Source organism: Gekko japonicus, unplaced genomic scaffold (assembly GCF_001447785.1).
Source record: "Gekko japonicus isolate JY-2015 unplaced genomic scaffold, Gekko_japonicus_V1.1 scaffold552, whole genome shotgun sequence".
Classification (NCBI taxonomy): domain Eukaryota; kingdom Metazoa; phylum Chordata; class Lepidosauria; order Squamata; family Gekkonidae; genus Gekko; species Gekko japonicus.
Window position 1 is genome coordinate 745,983 of NW_015167552.1, and position 24,132 is coordinate 770,114.

At 41.6% G+C, this 24,132-nt stretch overlaps 1 protein-coding gene across 1 annotated transcript in view; it reads right to left on the minus strand.

Annotated features, from left to right (window-relative positions):
• The window catches only part of RANBP17 (RAN binding protein 17), a 306,660-nt gene that overhangs the window by 231,302 nt on the left and 51,226 nt on the right, over positions 1-24,132 (minus strand). The gene's annotated exons all lie outside the window — the stretch shown is intronic.

Consider the following 24,132-nt stretch of genomic DNA (forward strand, 5'->3'; position numbering starts at 1 on the left):
TTCAAAAGGATTTCACAATTTAAAAAAACATTTCTTGCACAATTTGGTAGAAGTAGAAATGGCAACCTAAAAAGTAGTTTTAGTAGAAACTTATTATTTATTACTCTTGTTAAGAGAGCAAACACAAGCTTGAACATCTTTTCTTCGATGCATCATAGTTCTTTGGAACCTTTTAATCAGCTATGATGCTCTAGGGTTGAGACCAAAAATCTTACTGCAAGACAAATTAGCAACCCTCCTATGTCCATTTGGTCCTAAATAATTCCTCTATCAGTTCATCCTCACCTTTTTTTAAAAAAACCAAACTCCCATTTCACACCTCTGCAGATGTTGCATTTTGTTCCTGTGAACCAGGAGCCCTCAGTTGCATGTACTGGGAGGACATGGATCCTGTGATGCACCTGACACAGGGAGTCACTATCTCATGTGAGCTGTGCAATGTTTGCACTTTTCAAGCAGCTTCTGTTTCCATTTTCAAGAACCAGAACTCTGGTTTTCCATTGCCCAGTTCACATGAGACAGTGCCTGTGAGCACTGTGTTCCCAATACATGTGGCTGGTAGGCTTTGCGTTCATGGGAATGGCTCTGGGTTAATGGCAACAGAGTTATCTGCACAGGGCTACTATTTCCAAGGAATGTCACAACGAGGTACACAATTACTACTAATGGAGGCCCTTTAAGACTTTGAACATATTCTCTTTGCCATCCATTTTGTAGCCTCCTCCCCTGCCCCCAATGTTATTTTGCACCCTACCCTTGTATTGTATAACATTTCCATATCATTCGAAAATTTGATGGAGCTCAAGATCTCTAATCAGGAAGGACTTCAACAGAAGAAAGTCCAAACTCTTCTCCAAGGAAGAGAGACCATTAGTCCTCTTGAACAACCGGCTCCTTTCATTACCTTTGGAAAACAAGAAATTGCCATCCTTTCTTTTTATATATATACTGGTTTGGGAAATGTTTTTTAAAAACTTTATTGAAAATTGCTGACTTGGCAAGCACAATAGTTGCTCAAAGAAATTAACAAGACAACTGCAGTACAAGAAACCTTGCATTATGAACCTAAAATGCTATTTCCTGAGTCATCACAAGACACAGATATCTTAGCCAATGGTACTGCTCAATAGAACTTCTCACCAACGGAAAAGGATCCTTAAACGACCATCACTTGAAGAGACCTCTTGGCTGGAACCCATACTCCGAGACAGAGTGATTCTGTTTTGTAATGTCCACAATGGTGCTAGCTAGAACACTAGTATTTTATTTAATCCTTGTCTTCCCCCCAAAATTTGAAGACCTTTAATTAAATACAGACATCCAGAAAAGTGAATTCAACCAACTGTATTTAATTTAAATGGTAGATGATAATAAAACAGAGGGTGAAAGTAAGTTTGTGATGAAACAAAAAGAGGTAATTATGATATGGAACAAAACTGCAGAAGTTTGTCATACAATCTTGCACTTGGATGACAAAAAAGCTAAAAGAGACATAACAGCCATATGGGAAAGTAGCCATTATTTTGTCATGTGTTATACCCAATTTCATCTTATCAGTTGATTTCAATATCTGAAAATAATGACTACCGCTTTTTTCTCAACAGATTCCTCCATACATCCACATATAATGCCGCCAGCAGAGATAATTACTTAGTAAAAAAGCAATAATGATTTTTTAAGATGAAAGAAATTTGCTAAAAACTGCAGATATTGCTCATGAATGTTTAATAGATGCCTTACTGATTACTACGTTCAATCAGTAATCCAAGTGATTTCTTCTAGCAGTGGAAAAATGAATAGACTACCAGCATTCTCCATTCTGCTCTGACAAGTGGACCTGGGCATTATTCTGAGTGTTTGCAAAGGGTGTTTCAATAAACATGCATGAGAGAATACACCCTGTGGGGACTCTTTGTAATTTCAGCGGCTGAAGCTACATCATCCAACCACACTTCAAACTGAAGATCAGCTCTCTTGATGCCCCTTGACAGAGCCAATAAACCAACATGTGTCCCAATCATATGCTTGATTGTATCAAAGCAAGGGACACTGATTTCACAGCATACTTTTCCTTCAATGGGGTGTGTTTAGCAGTGAAGCCTATAGGTTTACTTCAGATTTTCCAGCTCACCCATGCAACTGAGGTTTACTATAAGTGGATCACTGTGTGGATGAAGATCAGTGTGAACTAGAACAAAAAGCAAAAAAATTAAGGAAAGGAATTAAGGGAATAAAAATACATAAGTTTAGGGAAATGGAACTAAAATTTCCCCCCCTGAAGTAGACTGGTCAATCTTGTCCACCAGACAAGGCTGGTTTTTACCTTTAGAGGGGCCCTGATGGAAATACCCTCTTTGTTCATAATTTGTAGTTGGAATGGTCTCAACATTTGCTGCAATGAACAGAGTCGATGCTCAACATCAGAAGACCCACTGTTAGTGAGAGTTATTAGGGATGAAGATCTGCTTGCGATGATTTGTTGCAACTTCCTCTTCATTTCATTGCCTTCTGTTCTATTCTTTGAGTAGGCACTAGAGAACGTTTCTGTAGATTTATGAGGAATCTGTACGATTGCAGACAGCTTATGGTCATCTTTGAGTCCTGTTGAGCCTTGACCTCAGAGTTTTACATTATTAACAAGTCATCTAAATAATGGTGGATGTGAATGCCCTGTTTACAACTGGATTGATCAAAATTTTTGTGAAGACCCATTGATGCCACGGAGAGGCTGAATGGAAGGGCTCTGAATTGCCAATGGGATCCTCCTGTGTAGAACCTTAGGAAACGTCTGTGTCTTGGAAAGACTGGAATGTGGAGGTACCCTTTTGTTAAGTCAATTCATGTTAAGTATTCCTCCAGTTATAAGGATTCTGAGATTGATTTAATGGTCTTCATTCTAAAAGACCTCAGTCTGATGAATTTGTTAAGGTATTTCAGGTCCAATATCACCCTCCAATCTCCTTTCTTTCTTTCTTTCTTTCTTTCTTTCTTTCTTTCTTTCTTTCTTTCTTTCTTTCTTTCTTTCTTTTTTTTTTGCACCATGAAGAATATGGCGTATACCCCTTTCCCGATTTCTGGTTGGGGTACATGTTCTATGGCTTGAATGCTGAGCAAATGTTGAATAGCAACTTGAGTTCTGTGAATCTTTTCCAGATTCCATGTGAATGGGAGACGGAATGAAGTGCTCTGGTGTTCTGGAGAACTCTATGGAGGATCCTTTGGTGACTATCTCTTGAGACCAGATATCTGCTGCAAAGTTGATCCACATCTGCTAAAATCACAAAAGATGTCCCCCCACTAGGATTGACTCATAGTCACACTTTAGATGACTTGTTGTCATGAGGCAACTTGTCAGGTCTATTGGTGAATTGTTTGCTGACTCGATTGTTGAAAGAACCACTTCCGAAGGTTTGTTTGGATGGGCCCCAGTTTGGTCTTCTGTTGTCCCTGTTGAACCTTGGATGGGTGCTTTGGGAACAAAAGGAACAATTTCCAAAAAAAAATCCTGTCTGTGTGGTTTAAGGTTCTGGATAAGCCCATCTTTTTATCTCTGGTTTCAATAAGAATTTTGTCCAGAGTGTTTCCAAATGGTTTGTTGCCTTGAAATAGATATGACGTGCCAATTGATTTGGTGGGGAGATCAGCTTACCAAGTTAGGAGCCATAACATTCTCCTGGCAGCTACTGCTGATGCCACAGCTCTAGATGAAAAGATCAAAGAATCTAATCTGGCAACCACCATGAAAGATGTGGCTTTGAGCACCATGTTGGCTCCCTCTATCAGTCTGTGGTTGCCGGTTAGAATAAGTTGAATAATTTTGGGGGTCCAGACAATAGCTGCCCTGGCGACTATAGAGGTTGTCAAAGAAGCCCTAATGGCCACTGCTACGGCTTCATTGCCTTTTCGTAACACAAAGTCAGCCCTTTTGTCGAGACTGTCTTGGATAGTACCCTCGCCATCTTCCGATAAAAGTCCTGATGATTGAAGTGCTGCTACTGGAGCATCCACAAGGGCAACCTGAATGAACTGGTTAATGAAAGATGGTAATGCATACAGTTTCTTAATAAAACTAGGAAACTGCTTGTTGGCCATAGGTTTTTGCCCATTCAGCCTTTAATTGCTTTTCAAAAAAGTCAGGGAAGGGAAAAACCCTCTCTGTTACACCTGATCTAGGGGAAAACTCTTTGTTCTCTTTTGGTCTGCCCTTGGGTTCAGCTGTAGAAGGACTTGGTTCCTCTACTATGGAATTCTCTTATAGTTCTAGGGCTGCCAGGGTCTTGGATACTGATAGTCCTTTGATTTGAAAAATCTTATGGATTAATCTAGTAATTCTATCTCATCCTCATCTGAAAGAAACTCCCCGTTTTCCTTTTTTCCCACTTCACTATCCTAATAAATGTCTGTGTCCCACTGAGAACAGTCTCTCTCTCTTTTCTTCCTATAGGGTTCTTTCCTAGCTGCCTTAGTACGCCAGTGGATGTTCTTTCAATATCTTCCTGTCTTGGGGAAGAATGAAACTGCAGTGGGACCTGTCTCTTCTGACTTCACTCTGGCAAAAATTAGCTATTTCCTCATGCTTGGTTTGTCTAATTATCTGTACAAATTTCCGGGGGTAGAACAGATGTTCCACATCCCAGTACATTACTCATGAGTAGACCATCTGCTGTCACTCCTTGTTGCTCACAGTAAATGTTTGGCTGGCTCTCTCAACTATTATATGGCTTACGGATTGGGAGGGACCCATTCCACAGCCTCCTCCCATTCTGTTGGCAACTCCGTTTGCAGCAGACTGACCAGAAATGGTGGCTGCGGAAGTGCTCGGTGGGGAGGAATGGTGCCTCTTCTTGGCATATTTTTTGGCTTCTGAGGCTTCGCTTCAGGAAGGGCAGCAGCTGCGGTCCCAGATCGAACCGTGCTGATCACATCGGTGTTAAAACTGGGATTGGCTGTGAGGGGGCTTCTAACTCTCCTTTGGAGAGGAAGCCATCAGTTCCCTCAAGCAGTTGAAAGATGCATTCTGAGAGCTTGCTAGGAGGAGAAAATGGCCACCACAGATGATAATAGCTCACTTGAAATAAAAGTCTTCGTCTTCTGTGATCCCCTCAAGGATGAGCAATAGGAAGAGAAGGAAGGCGTAACACTAGAGAAATTAAGATTTTAGGAATGAAAAAAAGTAACAGCATTAGAGAAGTCTGAGAAAGAAAAGGTGACAGATAATCTATTCAGTACTTTTGAGGTAGGAACAGAACTGAAGAGATGGGTGACTCCCACCAAGGAGACAGGAAATGGAAAAAAAACCTGTTCCTGCCTCCCTGACTGGAGGGTGGGAATCACCCACCAAGATGTCCTCTGCCTCAGAGGAAGAAGAGTTGGTTTTTATACCCTGCTTTTCCTCTACCTTAAGGAGTCTCAGAGCGGCTTACAATCACATTCCCTTCCTCTCCCTACAACAGGCACCTTGTGAAGTAGGTGGGACTGAGAGAGTTCTGAAAGAACTGTGACTGGCCCAAGGACCCCCAGCAGGCTTCATGTGGAGGTGCGGGGATTCAAACCCGGTTCTCCAGATTAGAGCCCACTGCTGTTAACAGCTATACCACAGTGACTGCTGCTTACCTGCACTAGGACCCTCTAGAAGGAATTCCCATGGAAGCCACTCTGAAAGGGACAGCACTGCAGCATCTCTGCTCACATGGGGCCAGAGCAGTGACTGCCAAGTCCCTCTGGAAGTCACTATGGCAGCAATTACCAAACACTGAGCAGGGGGGGCACACTAGTATTCCTTGAGAGAGGATAAAAGTGTACCCTGAAAAGAGTACCATCAATATCCACTCTACGCTCCCTGGAGTTAGGACATCCCTCTAAAAGGGAGAGTGAGAAAACAGATAGTGATCCTTTTGCATGATCCCAGACAACAGTGGATACATGCAGGTGAACTTCTGAAGCATCACTATTGCCCCCAAAAACACGGAGCCACGCCCGAACTCTGACTGAGCGAAGAAGAGAGGGGGCCGCTAGGATTTTTAACATTTTATTCTAAACAATTTTATCCCACCAACTAATAGCAGGTCTTCAAGGACACTTATAACAAATTAAAATGCATAGACTGGCTGCGGTCACACACTCGGAATAATCCACTTCCAATCCACTTTCCAACTGGATTTTGCCAGTTTACACAGTAAAAACCCAGTTGGAAAGTGCACTGAAAGTGGATTGAAAGTGGATTATTTAGCGGGTATGATCCTTCCTGTCTATACCAGTCAGCAGCCTGGCAGCTGTATTCCGAACCAGGTAAAATTTCCAAACAGGTCTTAATAACGTAGGGGGCTATCTCAGAGTCGACAGGAAGGTGAGTGTTGAGTGCCGCACACTTTCAAATACAATTCTGAAAAAAAATAACATCCCCTAAATACCTAGCAAATGCCACTTCATGGAGACTGCTCCCAGAGAGGCATGCTTACGGAGACACAATAAATGACAGAATATTTCCCTTCTTCCACTGCACTCCTCTATACACCACAAACAACCATGGATTCTAATTCGTGCTTTTTAAAAAACAAGACATTCTAAATTTGAAAAGATCACGCCTGCGCCACTATACAATTATTACTGCAACAAAGCTGCTGTTAACTACCTCTAAAGCCACCTTAGTGATTTATCCACACTTTGTTTTAAGCGTCACAGCTCCTACCGGCTATTATTTTATTTGGGGGAAACAGCAACTTCCTTCTTAAATAAAACATTCTAATATATGGATATCAGAGTTGCTAATGACCGACTTTATCAAGGCAATCATTTGAATGCAAGCCGTGTTTCACTTCAATCTGCAAGATATAATTCTGAATCATTTAAATATTATTTTACAAATGTTGCTTATGGCTTCATAGCATTGTGGATGCAGCTTTGCAGAGATCTTGGCTCTAGACAGTAATTATATCCACAGCCTAATGTTGCAGTTAATGGACACACACATTTCAATAATTACAATGCCTGAACAAGATAATATGCCTTTATTAGCTGCTACAAAATAAAGCTAAGCAAGAACTGAACTTAGCTAAGCATTTTAAAGATAGATATAGTACATTTTATTAAAAAGTCGAGCCGACAAAGGGCTGCTGAAACCAGGACTTCCCTTACAATTGCACAATTAAAAATTAAACCAAGTGTTCATACAGGTAGCAGGAACTATGAATAAGTTAAAGGCTCAAATTAGGAGGAGAATGAAGTTAACAGGAGAAGATGTTATGGCAAGGTTATCATTACAGGTCAATCCTGCTACTCCGATCGAGTACTTTTTATGGTTCCTGTTTTAACAGTGGTCCCGCAATATGCAAAAATCCATTTTGTTACTTCCGCTTTGCAGCCCTGTATCGTTTTATGTTCTGGTCACAGAGCATTTACCTCATTTATTTACTTTTTTTATTTACTTCATTTATCGCCTGCCTTTCTTGCTGAGACTCAAGGTGGACCACAAAATACAAAAACAATGCAATCGGACAGCATAAGGCACCTAGCGGACAAGGCAACAGAACTAGGATTACAAAACTAGAAGCAAATGCAGACAATCTGGCGAGGGGCCATGGCTCGGTGGCAGAGCATCTGCTCGGCACGCAGAAAGGCCCAGGTTCAATCCCCGGCATCTTCAGTTTAAAAGATCAGGCAGAAGAGGATGTGAAAGACTCCTGGAGAGCTGCTGCCAGTCAGAGCAGATAATTACTGACCTTGATGGACCAATGTATAAGGCAGCTTCGTGTGTTAATATACTGAACACGTGGACAGGCCATAGAAATGCAGAAAAATGGATTACAAAAGTAACAGACAAGACAGCAAAAACGAGATAGTACATACAATAAACTGCGCAACAGCTTACAATCCTACTCCCTTTATAAAAGTGCCCTCCTGAACCATTTCGTTATACTACAGCCCTATTTCTTTCGTAAAAATGCCCTCTTGAACGTTTCTGTTTTATACATTCTGTGGAATGATGAAATTGCGAGAGCCCTCCCTGACCTCCTCAAGCGGGCCATTCCACATGGTGGGAGCCCCCACAGAGCTGCTGGGCAGTTCTTGTTTTTACCCATTTGCAGGGTGGCACTTTCAGAAGGCTTTGCTCAGATACGTGAAGTTGTTTCGGCAGAGCATAATAAGAGAAGCAGACCTGAAGATACAAGAGCTCCATACACAATAACCAGTAGTCCCTTGAACTGAATTGAGTAACTGATCGGTAACCAATGGAGTGACTGCAGAAATGGGTGTAATATGCATACTCTGCCTAAAGAAATGGCACATGTACTGCCTATTGCTGTTTGGCCACCATCCATGACTCTATTTGAGGCATTTTTCCCATTAACCTAGCCATTATATCAGACTGTGGCTTCTCAGCCAACAATATGTCCACTTTGTAGGAGATTATAGGAGATCCATTACTCCAGATTCTGTGCGCCTTCCTAGAAGAACGTCATTAGAATAAATCAAAATCTTTGTACCCCCATCATAATACTGATAAAGAATACTTCCTGATCGATGTTGCTCTCAAATAAGAATGCGATCCAAAATGATTAAATACATTCATAGTGATTATTGCATTTTCCTCTGTATGGAACAATTATTTGGCACCAATACGTAAGTCTGGTTATTCTTTCTTTCACAAGATAGTTATCCATTCCTATGATAATGTCATGCCACTTGTTCTGTTTCAAATCTTCATTCATTTGTCTGAACAGAATCACAGTGGCAATAAATGAATATCCCCAAGACTTCTATCATCACCTTCTCTGACTGCCCCCCCCAAGTCATTTTCCACCTCTGTTTCATGGCAAACTTGGTGAAACTACACATTTTTTATGACTACAAAAAGAAACATGTTCAGCCATGTATTTTAAAACTGCCTTACTGTCTGACATAAGGATGCCATTCGGTAGCACTTCCCAATCTTCATGATTACTATTCAGAGATGTATCGACAAGCCACAGTACAATACAACCAGTTTCTAATATAGACAAAGGCCTTTTCCTCACTTATGACAATTTCAAAATGGATGCAATACGTTCACCAATGCAATGAAAGCTGGCCAAGCACCCCAATTACTACAAATACTAGATATGGCTCGTTTTTACGTTGTCTCACTCAAAACTTGATATGTGGTCTTTTACCTGATAAAAAGAGCCAGTGGTCCACCAAACAGCAAGCTAAGCCAGGTATGCAACAGAATGCTGTGGCAGGAGAGCTCTTCACAGTCTGGGGCAACTTTTGGTTATGGGAAGGGAAACCTCCAATGGCAGCCAGAACCATGTCTGTATTTGCAGGATATAGGATGTATTTCCTAGTGTGTTTAGGAGAGAAGGGTATTTCCATCCCTATCATGTACCTCTTAACCCAGAACGACAGAATATATATGGAAGTATCTAGGTCCCCAATACACACTTTATTAAACTGTAGATTATAATATATCTTTGCTCATTACCATAAAACTTGGCTACATTTTACCTAGTTTAGACAACGGACATACAACTCCTGCTTTAAACAAGTTCAGCCATCTTATCAAACCTTCCCAAAAACATTTTGGGGCACAACTGCACCCGTTTCTTCTCAAATCTCTTTCTTTCAACTCTAAATGTTAAAGTTAAATGAGAGGCATTTAATGCAATCTGAAAAATATTCCGTTCAATTAAAAATAATTGATGCATGGTGAAATAATTCTTCCCAAAGCTGCTGTAAAAATCTTCAGGAAAAAAAATAAAGCTACTTAATAATTTTCATCTCCTACAGGCTAGAGAGAAACATTATTGCATATTAAAAATTGGAATTCAGTTTTCCCAGGAGGTAAAAGAAAGTTATTAAAACAACCTATTTATTGTTGATATAACTATCCATTTGTGCTACACAAAAAGTAACAATTTCAGTACATTAAGGGAAAAACTAATTAAGATATAATTAGTATTTTCTGTATTTTGATAATTAAGGGTTAGTTGGCTATTCCTTTTCACATTTCTGTTTGCTGCACCCTGACAATACCTTTAATGAGCAACTAACGCTATTTAAGCCCTGATGGCTAAGGAGTTTAGTGACCATTGCTAACATTACTTCCATTTATCACTGCCTCTTTACCTATAAATTAAAGCTGCCCTCTAGCTACGCTGATCTACTTTATATCAATTTCTTCATCCATATCAGCTGAATATGTATGGCATTAACCTCATTTACTAGTTGGGAAGAGATGAATTAAAATGAGATCCAATTTTTGGCCTCTCTCGCTCGGTTTCAAAAAATGCCTGCTAATTTCCACCACCTGTCAGAATGACAGTCCTTTACTTCCTGGTAATGAAATGAAGTATTTTGTGTGTGTGTGTGTGCAGTTCAGAGGGGGGGAAAACCTTACATTATTATATTATTATTAACATGGAGCCACAATTCTGAAGCCCAACAGCCAATTGTTATATTTTCACTTAGTCCACTCAGATCATGTGAAAAGCACTGCAGAAGATGTGCCAGGGTAAAGCCATGATGTCCCTGTTCTTGCAAAGACAAAGTCAGTGGGATAAAACATTTCCCAACCAACAGTGAACCAGAAGAGACAATGTAATGAGCGACCACAATACAGGGATTCACAATAATGAACAAGACTGAATTTTAAGCAATTAAAATAATTCAAGCAACTAGTGGCACCCTAATAACCAACAACGTTTATTTCAACAAGAGCTTTCATGGGTCACAACCCATTTCATCCAACAGATTCGGAAACTAATGCGATTTGCAAAGATACCCATCAATATTGCTTGCCATGGGAAAAGTCGAATTTGTTCAAGACTTAGTATTTGTGACATACTACATGCTTGTTTCGCCATACTTTTTTCTTTTATTTCATGATAAAGTTCTCTCTTTTATCCCGATTGTTAAGCAGAAGCCACGCACAGAAAACCAAGACAAATCTAGGAATGCTTGACAATATAATATTCAGTTGCTACTTCAAGGGAATCAACTTCTTTAAAAATCCCTACATATATCATTCCTGTCCTAGGACCACCTGTGCGCATCAGGTCGAGGGTCTCACAAGGTGTATGTAACGGCTCTCAACATCCTGCACATAAATATTTAGATGGGTCCTTCTATGTTTTCATAACTCCTTTACACAAAAGCTATATGGCTGCAGATCTCTCTACATTCTGACAGGACTTCAGCATATGCCAGTAAGAAGGTTTTGATCAACCACTGCCATTAAAAAAAAGTGAAGACAGTTCAGTCCACTAATATATCCTCTGTAGCCCCAGCTAGATATAGAACATCCATATCTTGTTAAGCCTTTAGACCATTCTACCAGGTTCCATACATACATACATAGTTTTAAGCTTTCCTGTCCCCAAAAGACAACCTGCACAAATAGACCATGCAATTCCCCTCAATCTGATACACTGTCTTCAGTACAGTTTGTGAAGATGAACGCCATGGTGAAGTTATAGTTGGAGAAGATGAGTGGAGAAGCAATTGTCCTCCTTTCCAGGACTCAAAACTGTCAGAACACAATCCTGCTTCATGAGATAAGAACCATACTGAATGAGAAACTAAGTTGGCATTAGAACACAGTGCTGAATTTACATAACAATGGGGGTAAACTGAGGTTGGGGAAGCCACTGCTTCTCAGAGTTGCTACGTTTCATATTTTGATTGAGATTATGATTCCCCATAACTACTTCAGTGCAAATACTTGGACAGCCCTTCAAACTTACCTCCAAATGGGTCCTTCATCTTGATATAAGAAGTGTTACATGATGGACCACAGAGGCCAAACTCTATCACAGAGTGCATTCCTTAGCTATTGTTACCAGCTCTCATCTGCAGCTCCATGAAATCGATAAAACTTCACTCTTGCACCAATCACCTACCCAAGGCTTGAGAAATCCCAGACGCCAGGTTGCCATGACACCTAGAAATTTCATTGTGGTGCCAAGTGATTTCATCAATAATTTTATTGTAACATGTCTTAAATCCTTCTGCTTTATTTGGCAGATTAAACAATATATTAAATATTCCTCCAATCCATTCATCCTGCACTGATGTTTTTAACAATAATTTAAATTCAATTTTGTTTTGGTTCCCCCAGCCCTTATTCAGAATTGTTTTTTTCAATTTTCCTAACCCTAACCCTAACCGTTAACTGAAAATACTGAAATAAATGTGGGCAATGCTCTTCTATCCTATCTGATACTTCTTTATAATATAACTTTATCCCTTCCTGTATCCAATTCTTCACCCTCATTAATTTATATTTAAACCAACACACTGCATCTCCAAATAATCCAATCCCAGATTATAAACCATTGAAGCTAGGGGTGTAAATGTTGGAATATTTGGAATTAAAAATGGATTTTTAAAGCAATTATGCAATTATGAGAAACTGGGATTGCTTTTTGTTGTGGATAGAGGGTTACCCCTATATTTATTTGTACACTACAACACTTTTGTCATAGCTGTCATAAATTACAGGAGACTGAGAAGAGGTTGGGGTTAGGTTTTTGGTAATAATCATTAGAAAGTATGGTCATTAAAGCAGGAAACCCTAAAGGCTGAAAAATAAGTCTGGCTTTTAAATTTTGGGGCTGGCTCTTAAAGCCAAACAAAATTTGTCAAGGCCTGCATCGACCCTAGCTGTTCAAACAATTTCTCTTTCTAAGCAGAGAGCAAAATCAAGATTCTTTTTTAAACTATTTTTTTTATTTTTTAAGACAAACAAAACATATCAGAGGGGAAAATATTCTTACAGATTCTTGTTTAAGATTCTAACTGGATGCACAGGTCCAAAACTGGTTAGTACTTATATGCCCTAATGTACTATTCTTCATGTTTAGCACCTTATTAGAAGAAAATATGTTTGCTAATGAATGCTAATTAGACAAAGCTCCTAGCTATCAAACATTTTCCCAGCTTTCCCTCAAAGTGCTCAGAGATTCTAATAATCCATCTCACTCTTTCTCAAGCACACACATATACAAGAGCAGCAGAAGAAGAGTGGGCTTTTATACCCGCTTTTCTCTACCTTAAGGGAGTCTCAAAGCAGCTTACAATCACCTTCCCTTCCTCTCCCCACAACAGGGACCCTGTGAGGCAAGTTGGGCTGAGAGAGTTCTGAGGGGACTATGACTGGCCCAAAGTCACTCAGCAGGCTCCATGCAGAGAAGTGCAGAATCAAATCCAGTTCTCTAGATTAGAGTCCGCTGCTCTTAACCATCTGCTACATCATGCTGTGTCAGCTCAGTGATCCGTAGCTTATCATCCTGTTTCACAGTGGTCAACCAAATCCTTCCCCCCAAAGGCCTACAATCAGGGCAAGGAAGCCCAAACCTCCTCCTGTTGTTACTTCCTAGCATGCTTGTGCACACACACACACGTGAGCACATACACTTGTTGTTGTTGTTGTTCAGTCGCACAGTCGAGTCCGGAAGACAGGAGCACACACGCACACACACTTTATTGTCATAACCATCCTGTGAGATAAGTTAGGCTGAGAAATAATACATAGTTTAAGTCCACCCGGCAAGATTTATAGTAGTATAGAGCTTAGATCTTCGGTCTCCCCCACCCCAAGTCTGATCATGACACCATATTTGCTCCTGCGTGGTGCCCCCAGATTTTCGTGTCTGAGGCCCTACTCTCCTTCCCATTCTGATCAAGTGACCTCCATCTGGTATGTGATGGCATATTCAGTAATAAAGCATCGTGGGAAGTTAACTGTTCTTGTTTTTTTCTCTTTTTCCTTCTCAGGAAGACCAAGACACAGTCACCAAGCAGGGAGCAAACCACTAGCGCCAGCAATACTACCAGGGGTTTTACACCCACACTTTTGTAATCAGGGCAGCATAGGCTACAGCTGGGTGGCGAACCCGCATACTGACCATATGGTGACTTGCCTGCCTGGTGCGAAGGTAGCGGACATTACGCGTGTTTTAGATAGGCTAGTAGATAGTGCTGGGGAGGAGCCATGTCAGCACCAACGATGTGGGGAAATGCAGTCGTGAGGTCCTGGAGGAGAAATTTAGGCTGCTGGGCAGGAAACTTAAGTCCAGGACCTCCAAGGTAGCTTTCTCAGAAGTGCTACCTGTTCCATGCGCAGGGCTAGAGAGACAGGCACAGATCAGGAATCTCAATGCGTGGATGAGACGATGGTGTAGGGGGGAAGGTTTCAAGTTTGTTAGGCACTGGGATGCTTTTTGGAACAAGAGGGAGCTGTACAGGCGAAGACGGTCTCCACTTGTCCCGAGAAGGAACCAGGCTGCTGGCGCTTAAAATCAAAAAGGTGGCAGAGCAGTTTTTAAACTGGATATTGGGGGAAAGCCGACAGGAGATGAAAAGTATCTGGTTCGGGTTGGCTCATCTCAGAGAGATGAGGGGGTACCTGTTGCTTTTCTACAGGGAGGTGGATTGAAATTGTCCACTGAGACCATGGCTAGTGACATGGACTGCCTGACAAGGTCTCCAGATAGCAAGAGGAAGGTTGCAGGCTTAACTTGTATGGGAAATTATAGCTGTTTCTATACAAATGCTAGAAGTGTCCGAGGTAAAATCGGGGAGTTGGAGTGCTTGGTGTTGGAGGGAAAAATAGACATTGTGGGTATTTCAGAAACTTGGTGGGATGAGGAAAATCAGTGGGATACGGTGATTCCCGGTTATATATTATATCGGAAGGATAGGGGGGGAAGGGTTGGAGGTGGGGTGGCTCTGTATGTCAGAGAGGGTATAAAGTCCAGAAAGATCGAGAGGCTAAGAGAATTGGATTCGCTTCTTGAAGTTCTGTGGGTTGAAATAGGGGGGCCAAAAGGAAACTTAACACTGGGAGTTTGTTATCGCCCACCGGATCAAAAGATAGAGGAGGATTATAAAATGATGAATGAATTAAAGATAGCAGCTAGACAAAAACACTGTGTCGTAATAGGTGATTTTAACTACCCACACATTGATTGGGTCAATATGTGTTCTAGTCGAGAGAAAGAGATTGAGTTTCTAGACACTCTAAATGACTGTGCTATGGAGCAGATGGTCATGGAACCTACCAGGGGAGAGGCGATCCTTGATTTGGTCCTAAGTAACACTCAAGACCTGGTGAGAGATGTAAAAGTGATTGCACCGCTTGGGAACAGTGATCATAATGTTGTTGAGTTCAACATTTGTACAAATAGGGAATTGGCCAAAAAGACTCACACAACCACTTTTAACTTTAAAAGGGGTAATTTTTCTGATATGAGGGGACATGTGGGGAGGAAACTGAAGGGAAAAGTAGAAAGGGTCAAAACCATTGGGGAAGCTTGGAAACTGTTTAAAACTACAATTCTAGAAGCTCAAATAAAATATATTCCGCAGGTTAGGAAAGGCACAAACAGGTATAAGAAAAAGCCTACATGGTTAACAAACAAAGTAATGGAAGCTGTAAAAGGTAAAAAGGATTCCTTTAAGCGGTGGAAAGCTAGTCACAGTGAGGCTGATAAAACAGAACACAGGCTATGGCAAATAAAATGCAAGTCTGTGGTCAGGCATGCAAAAAGGGAATATGAGGAGCATATAGCAAAAAATGTAAAGACCAACAATAAAACTTTCTTCAAATACATTAGAAACAGGAAACCAGCCAGGGAGGCAGTGGGGCCCTTGGATGACCAAGGGGTAAAAGGAGTACTGAAGGATGATAGGGAAATGGCTGAGAAGCTAAATGCATTTTTTGCCTCCGTCTTCACTGTGGAAGATGAGAGGTGCTTGCCCACTCCAGAGCCGCTGAGTTCGGGAGGGGTGTTGAAAGACCTGAGTCAGATTGAGGTGACGAGAGAGGAGGTCCTAAAACTGATAAACAACTTAAAAACTGATAAATCACCAGGCCCAGATGGCATACATCCAAGAGTTCTGAAAGAACTCAATTGTGAACTTGTGGATCTCCTGACAAAAATATGTAATCTCTCCTTAAAATCAGCCTCCATTCCTGAGGACTGGAAGGTAGCTAATGTCACTCCCATCTTTAAAAAGGGTTCCAGAGGAGATCCGGGAAATTACAGGCCTGTCAGTCTGACGTCGATACCGGGTAAATTGGTGGAAACCATTATTAAGGAAAGAATTAGTAGGCACATAGATGAACAAAACCTATTGAGGCAGACTCAACATGGGTTCTGTAAGGGAAGATCTTGTCTCACTAACCTGTTAATGTTCTTTGAGGGGGTGAACAAACATGTGGACAAGGGGGATCCAATAGATATTGTTTACCTTGACTTCCAGAAAGCTTTTGATAAAGTTCCTCATCAAAGGCTCCTAAGCAAGCTCAAAAATCATGGGATAAAAGGACAAGTCCTTTTATGGATCAAAAACTGGCTAATTAATAGAAAACAGAGAGTGAGTATAAATGGGCAGTTCTCCCAGTGGAGGGGTGTAAGCAGTGGGGTACCACAGGGATCAGTACTTGGTCCACTGCTTTTTAACTTGTTCATTAATGATTTGGAGTTGGGAGTAAGCAGTGAAGTGGCTAAATTTGCGGATGATACGAAGTTGTTCAGGGTGGTGAAAACCAGTGAGGATTGTGAGGCACTCCAAAGGGATCTGTCAAAGTTGGGCGAGTGGGCGTCAACATGGCAAATGGGGTTCAATGTGGCCAAGTGCAAGGTGATGCACATTGGAGCCAAAAATCCTAACTATAAATACACATTGATGGGGTCTGAACTGGCAGAGACTGATCAAGAGAGAGATCTTGGAGTTGTAGTGGATAACTCACTGAAAATGTTGAGACAGTGTGTGACTGCAATAAAGAAGGCCAATGCTATGCTGGGGATTATTAGGAAGGGTATTGAAAACAGATCAGCCAATATCATAATGCCCCTATATAAATCAATGGTGAGACCTCATTTGGAATACTGTGTGCAGTTCTGGTCACCACACCTTAAAAAGGATATTATAGGTTTGGAAAAAGTGCAGAAAAGGGCAACTCGAATGATAAAAGGGTTGGAACACTTTCCCTATGAAGAAAGGTTAAAGCGCTTAGGGCTCTTTAGCTTGGAGAAACGACGACTGAGGGGTGACATGATTGAGGTTTATAAGATTATGCATGGGATAGAGCAGGTAGAGAAAGAGGTACTTTTCTCCCTTTCTCACAATACGAGAACTCGTGGGCACTCCACGAAATTGCTGAGCGGTCGGGTTAGAACGGATAAAAGGAAGTACTTCTTCACCCAAAGAGTGATTAACACATGGAATTCACTGCCACAGGAGGTGGTGGCGGCTACAAGCATGGACGGCTTCAAAAGGGAATTAGATAAGCATATGGAGCAGAGGTCCATCAGTGGCTATTAGCCACAAGGTATAGATAGGGGCTCTGGGGCAAGTGATGCTCTGTCTTCTTGGTGCTTGGGGGGGCCAACAGTGGGAGGGCTTCTAATGCCCTGGCCCCACTGGTGGACCTCCTGATGCCACTGGTATTTCTGGCCACTGTGTGATACAGAGTGTTGGACTGGATGGGCCTTTGGCCTGATCCAACATTGGTGTCTCTTATGTTCTTATGTTATAGGCTGATTGGGGTGATGGCAGCAGTGGGGGGGGGATGAATAGGCCTGACTTCAAGGCTGATAAAATGGCATTCTGGCTCCTCCCATCCAGTGTTCCCTCTAAGTTGACTTAGTGTGAGCTAGCTCACAGTTTTTTAGCCTCCGGCTCACACATTTTTGTCTTAGCTTAGGAAGGATGGCTCCACAGCAAACTAATTTATGCAAGAGTCAATTCCTCACTCAGAACTTTAATGCCAATAGTTCACAAAGGAGAATTTTTGCTTACAAGACTCCACAGCTTAGAGGGAGCATTGTAGCGGAGGTCAAGTCACAACAGCCACATCAGAGAACTGTGGCTAGGAAAACTGGAACTGCATCAGGAAGTCTACACAGCACACAGAACTCTTTTGCAGGAATAGCATCAGCCCTGGAGACCAATACGCCAAATGTTGGGGAGGGGGACCCTCAGCACCTAGCATGGTCCAGAAGTTGTAGCACAACATTTGGCAGACCGATGGCAATGAATCTCAGCTAGAGGATAATTATGACCTCATCATCTTACTTAATTAAAATACAGTCTACCACAGAACACGAGAACTTCCTGACTTTACAAGCAAGGTCCATCACCTCTTCTCCTGTGAAGCTGTATGGTAATGCCAGAGCAAGATACCTCCTTCCTAAGAACAGTAGTACAGAGCTGCATATACAGACTAAAGTACTCTGGGAAATATTGCAAGTGCTTGTGGCTGTATGTCACCAGAGCCTCCAAAGTCCACTGACTATAAAAGGACAAATGTAAGTATTCTCCCTCCACTGTCAATCTTTTTGAATAACTCTCTTCCACCAGCCCTGCAAGGTTATTTATTTCCTGCATAAAGCTGTTAAATGAAAGGATAAACCTGGTGTCCTGAAGTGGGAGGGGGGAATCCGACAGTCAACACAATCTTTTGATTTCTTCCCTTTCCCCATCACCAAGAGCTACTTGGGGAGCACATTATGCTGAAATGCAATCTCATAAATATCATTAAAAACCATAACAATACAAAATGTGCAATACATAGAACAGAGGGGGACATTTCCCACTTGGGCTTCTGATAGTTCCCTATTGCTTATGTTTCCTGAATAGAATGAAATAACCACAATAACTTATTTTTTTAAGTATAATTTCCTTGGCAGAGAACACGGAGTAACTAAAGGTTAACTAGTTAAAGATCTACGTGCAGACGCGAGCACTTACAGAATGTAGAAAACAAGCAGCATGCTTTTCCAACTGAATGTCTGAATAATGTCTTTGTAAAGCAGAAACCTGTCATTAAAAAGTATTGCAAGGGTGAACCAAATGTTTGTAACTTCGCCTTTTGGAAAATGAGGGGCCATCCATATGTAGGACACTGTAGTGCGATTCTTGACAGCATTTTTCTGGGAGTAAGCCCAACTGAATAGATCCAAGTAAGATTCTGAGTAGACCTGGGTAGGATTGCTTTCTGTAGAATTTCTAGCTGAAGACTAGGACCCTGGTTAATATTTTCTGAATCTCATTAATTAACATTTTATTGAAAGATAAATATGAAATACAGAGGCTTAAGAATGTAACAATAACTGGTATAACAATTACAAAATTAAAATCATAGCTGTATGCTAAAGAAGTGTTTGCTGTGCTGCAGTAATCGTGATAGCAGAACAGTTTCATCAGCTAAACCAGATACTCAGACTTTTCTAGCCCTTGCCAATTGCCACGAACAGGCACAGAACGAAAATCTGTTGGCATTCGCTTACAAAAAGGATTCCCAACAGTGTCTTGTGGCTGAAGGCTATCACATTTATAAACAGACCTTTTGGTTAATTTAAACTACCTTCAATAGCCAGCTAAACGGTTGTCATGTTAACGAGATCCATTTTTACATCCGCTCTGTATTTCTGTTTCCAAACATGAATCCTTCTGATCAATACAAGTGCATCTATGCAGGCAATACATGGCAGAGGATTTACTGCAGGGATATAATGCCATCTGCTGCTATAGCAGGGAAAGATGCAAACAGACAACTGGGTCTTGCCAGAAAAATCCTCCTCATTGTTATTATTATGTTTGAGACACGAGAAGAGACCCAAGCTGTAAGATTGTGATGGAAGTTATTCATAAATGAGAAGCAAAAATTATCCCATTAATATGAAGAGTAAAAAAAATAAACAGATTTAAATTTCATTTTGTCTCATCTTCTACACTTGCATAAAACATATAAAACACGCTTCCTACCCATGCCCATTTCATGCCATTTACTCTTTATCTGTTGGACATGAATCACGAAATTATTATTTTCCTATATAACTCATAGAGAAATCCATGCTGAACTGGGCTGTATGAAGTATCCGACACCAGCTGACACAATGCAAGTTTTCAAACCATGTTCTGGGGAATTCTGGTTTGTTTGTTTTTTAAGATCAAGGAATCCTCAATAAGAAAGTCAAAAATAACGGAAAGACAGTGTTAGTCACCTTCCTCTACTACTACGGCGGCCAACCTCCAGGCAGTGGCTGGAGATCTCTCATTATTACAATTTATCTCCAGGTGACAGACATCGGTTCACTTGGAGAAAATGGCCGTTTTGGAAGGTGGACTCTAGGGCACTGTACCCTGCTGAGGTCCCTCCCCTCCCCAAACCCCACCCTCCTCAGGCTCCACACCCAGGGCGATTTCGTGCTAGAGCTGCCTCGCGACGCAGCCGCCGTTTGCCCCGACACTATTTCTCAATTTCACACCCGAGGCTGCATTTGACCCGCGGCTTCGCCCGATTTCCACCGCAGTTTCGTGATCCTCAAAAACCAGGATCACGAAACTGCGGAGGAAATCAGGCGAAGCCGCGAGTCAAAATGCCGCCCCGCAGCTTCGGGTGTGAAATTGACATGTTTGTGTTGGGGCAAACGGCGGCTGCGCCGTGAGGCAGCTCTAATGCAAAATCGCCCCCAAAAGCAGGTTTACAGCTGATAGCCTGTCCCCCACACATATTAAAGCTCCAGCATTTCTAAGCACTGATCCCACCACCCACATGACCAGCAAATGACTAAGTGAAAATACAGTTGTTCCCTTCCATTCCCACACATCATTTTTCTTCCACCAACTAGCAACACATAATTCTCTTTCTCTCTCTCTTTGTAGGCAAGCTCTCCTTGCAAACTCTTCCCTGCCACCCCCTCCTCTTGACTCTGGAGTCTGTTCTCCTCACCAGAGCTGAATCAATGAATATGGGAAATACCTCTGAGCTTGGCCAGAGTATCTTTCACCACTAAATACCTGCAGTCTCCTGCATAAGAGCCCTGCTGGATCAGACCAGTGGTCCATCTAGTCCAGCATCCAGTCTTACACAGTGGCCAACCAGTTCCCCTGGAGGGCCAACAACAGGGCACAGAGACTGAGGCCTTCCCCTGATGTTGACTCCTAGCACTGGTATTGAGAGATTTACTGCCTTTGAATATGGAAGTTCCTTTCACCATGCATAGTAGCCCCTGACAGACCTATCCTCCACAAATCTGCCTCATCCCTGTTTAAAGGTGTCTATGCCTGTAGCCACCACTACAACCTCTGGCAGCAAATTCCACATTTTAATCACTCAATGTGTAAAAAAGTATTTCCTTTTTGTGATTTTGAATCTACTGCCCATCACCTTCGTTGGATGCCATCAAGTTCTTGGATTTTGAGAGAGGTAGAAAACGTCCTTTGTCAATTCACTCCACTCCATGCATAATTTTATACACCTCTATCATGTCCCCCCCCCCATTAGTAGTCTTTTTTCTTATAGGAAAGATGCCCCAACCCCCGATCATCTTGGTTGCCCTCTTCTGGACCCCACTGCTTACTTCCCTCCACTGCAAGAACTGCCCACTAATTCCTACTCTTTGCTTCCTGTCACTTAACCAATTTTTAATCCATAACAGAATTCGTCCTCTTATAACATGACTACTAATTTTACACCCGAGTCTTTGGTTAGGTACTTTGTCAAACGCCTTTTGAAAGTCCAAGTATATAATGTCTACTGGTGCAACATTACCGACATGCTTGTTCGCTTTCTCAAAGAACTCCAAAGGCTGGTGAGGCAGACTTACCTTTGCAGAAGCCATGCTCTATTTTCCCTCAGCAGGCTTTGTTCCTCTATGTGCCTAACAGCTCTGTCTTTGATTATAGTTCCTACTAATTTACCCGGGACAGACATTAGAACTGGGCTGTAATTTCTTGTTCCCCCTGTGGACTCTTTTAAAACTAGTGTAACTCGACTGTGCAACTGAACAACAACAACAACAACATTTGCTGGTCTCCAGTCTCCTGGTATAGTGGCTGAATTTATTGATAGTTACACAGACGCAGTAATAGATCAACAATCTCAAATCCGAGTTCCCTATGAAGTTTCGGGTATATGCCATCAGGACCTGGAGACCTACTGTTTTTTAATTTCCCCAATAGGTCTAGAACTTCATCTCTCATCACCTCAGTTTGACTCAGTTCTTCAGACTCCCTTAAAAGTGAAAAGCGGGTTGCCTCCAAGAACTGACTTAGGCACCATTTCCAAAGACCACAGTCTCATCCCCACATATCATACACACACATACAAGATTACGCTCTTCAGTTTCTCCCTTCACAATGCCAAAATGCCTTTTAAGAAGAAAGAAAAAAAAACCTTACCAGCTCACTGGAGGGATGCACTTCACATATTTAAAATATACATCTTGATGCGTTACCAAGAATTGTAAAAGCTGTGGCATGTATGTGAAATACTTGCCTAAACCTCTCCTTCCTCTGCCTCCCCACCATGCTTGCTGCCAAATTCCCAAATCTGATAGGGCTACAAGAAGAAAGCGCTCTGTTTCAAATGCGTCCAACTAAGATTGAAGCTTTGGGGAGGAAAGGTGGGGGGGGGGCAGATCAGCAAACTCATGTATATGTGTGTGTGTGTGTGTGTACCGTGTTTCCCAAAAATAAGACCTACCCAAAACATAAGCCCTAGCAGGATTTGTATGCATTTGTGGTATAAGCCCTACCCCGATAATAAGACCTAGTGATGGCCGGCCGGGCCAGGAGGAGAGACAGGGGCCCGCGGGACGACCGCTATGATGAGGAGCCAAGACATCCCCTGAAAATAAGCCCTAGTGTGTATATATACACACACACATATTTACACACACACACACACATGTGCTCCACATTTTTTTAAAACAGCTGCCCTCAATCCTGTCTTTATATGTCATAAATTGAACTCATGGGGGGAGGGAGAAATCCAATTAGTCTCTTACCATATATACCTTCAAAGAGGTAGGAATAGATATCTCAGAAAAGTCTTCACTATCACATGGTATAGATATGGGACAGTTCTTTCAAATTCATAAACAAAAGCTCTACGACTAAAATGAAGGCAGAATTAAAGGGGGAAGGGATATACACAGTTTACCAGAACAGCTGTAACTCAATAACTTTCACTTGAGTGGCTTTTCAAAGGCCTAGATAACTTGCTTCAACACAGATTAAGCAAAGCCTGCTAACTCTGAATCATTGACCTGCTGACTACCTAGGGAAGGTATCTTATTTGATGAATGGACTGATCCAAGAAATGCCTTTTAGCATTTTTACATTAAATAAGCTTTGTAACCCATCTCCCCAGTAAAGTACGCAAACAACAATTAGGCCCACAGATCACTAATGCATTTTATTTCTATGAGCGGTCTTTAAAATGTTTGATTCAAAAAAGGTTACCAAATCTCAGGTGTATTAGCAATTACGTAAGAAAGTTTTCTTCAGAAAAACTGAGCATTTGAGCCACATGCTTTGCCTTGTGAAAGCAAGGTAAGAGACCTGACAAAAACAAGGTGGACAGTGAAGGGTTAGACAGACTTCTGGTCTGAATTAGCCTCTTTATGGAATGAGGTGCCATAGTGTTCTTCCAGCTACCCTTTTCAATGCATTTCTACCAGGTGTCCTAAAAAAGCCAAAAAGGACGCTGCAGACAAAAAGGGGTTCCAAAATTATTTGAAACGACACGCAGCTAGAATACTGATTACAGCTTAGTTGTCACCAACTACTCCTGATCATTAATACCATGAACTTACACAGGATGACAAGGGTTATGTTTTATCATCGTTTTTACAGTTCAAAACTGAAAAGGTATTTACAACAATCAAAACCTCTGCTTGCATGAGAGAAGTGGCCTGGGGAGGGGTGGGTGGAGAGAAAGATCTGTTTAGTCCATAAAACATCAGTTTCTTACTGGTAAAAGTAAGAAGACATTAAGTAACCTCTAAAAGATGGAGTAAACCCAAAGGGGAGGGGGAAAAACCACAGCAATTGCTTTGCTTACCAAAAAGCACAATTACTGTACTACACGAGTTAAAAACAAAACCTTTCATCATTGCCATCTTGCTAAAGATTTGCTTGGGGCTGAAACAAAATTCTCTCAGTCTTTCTCAAGATACGCTACCTCATCTAACTGAGGAGCTCTTTATAACTTCTATATTATGGCTGTCCCCTAAAGTTAGGGTACATTAACTTTTTTTTTTCCTTCAAGAACGCTTCTTACTTCTCCCTCTTCTCTATTTAAAATGCGGGGGGGGGGCAAAGCAGAGCCCAATGTGAGAAATACAGCAGAAACTGCAT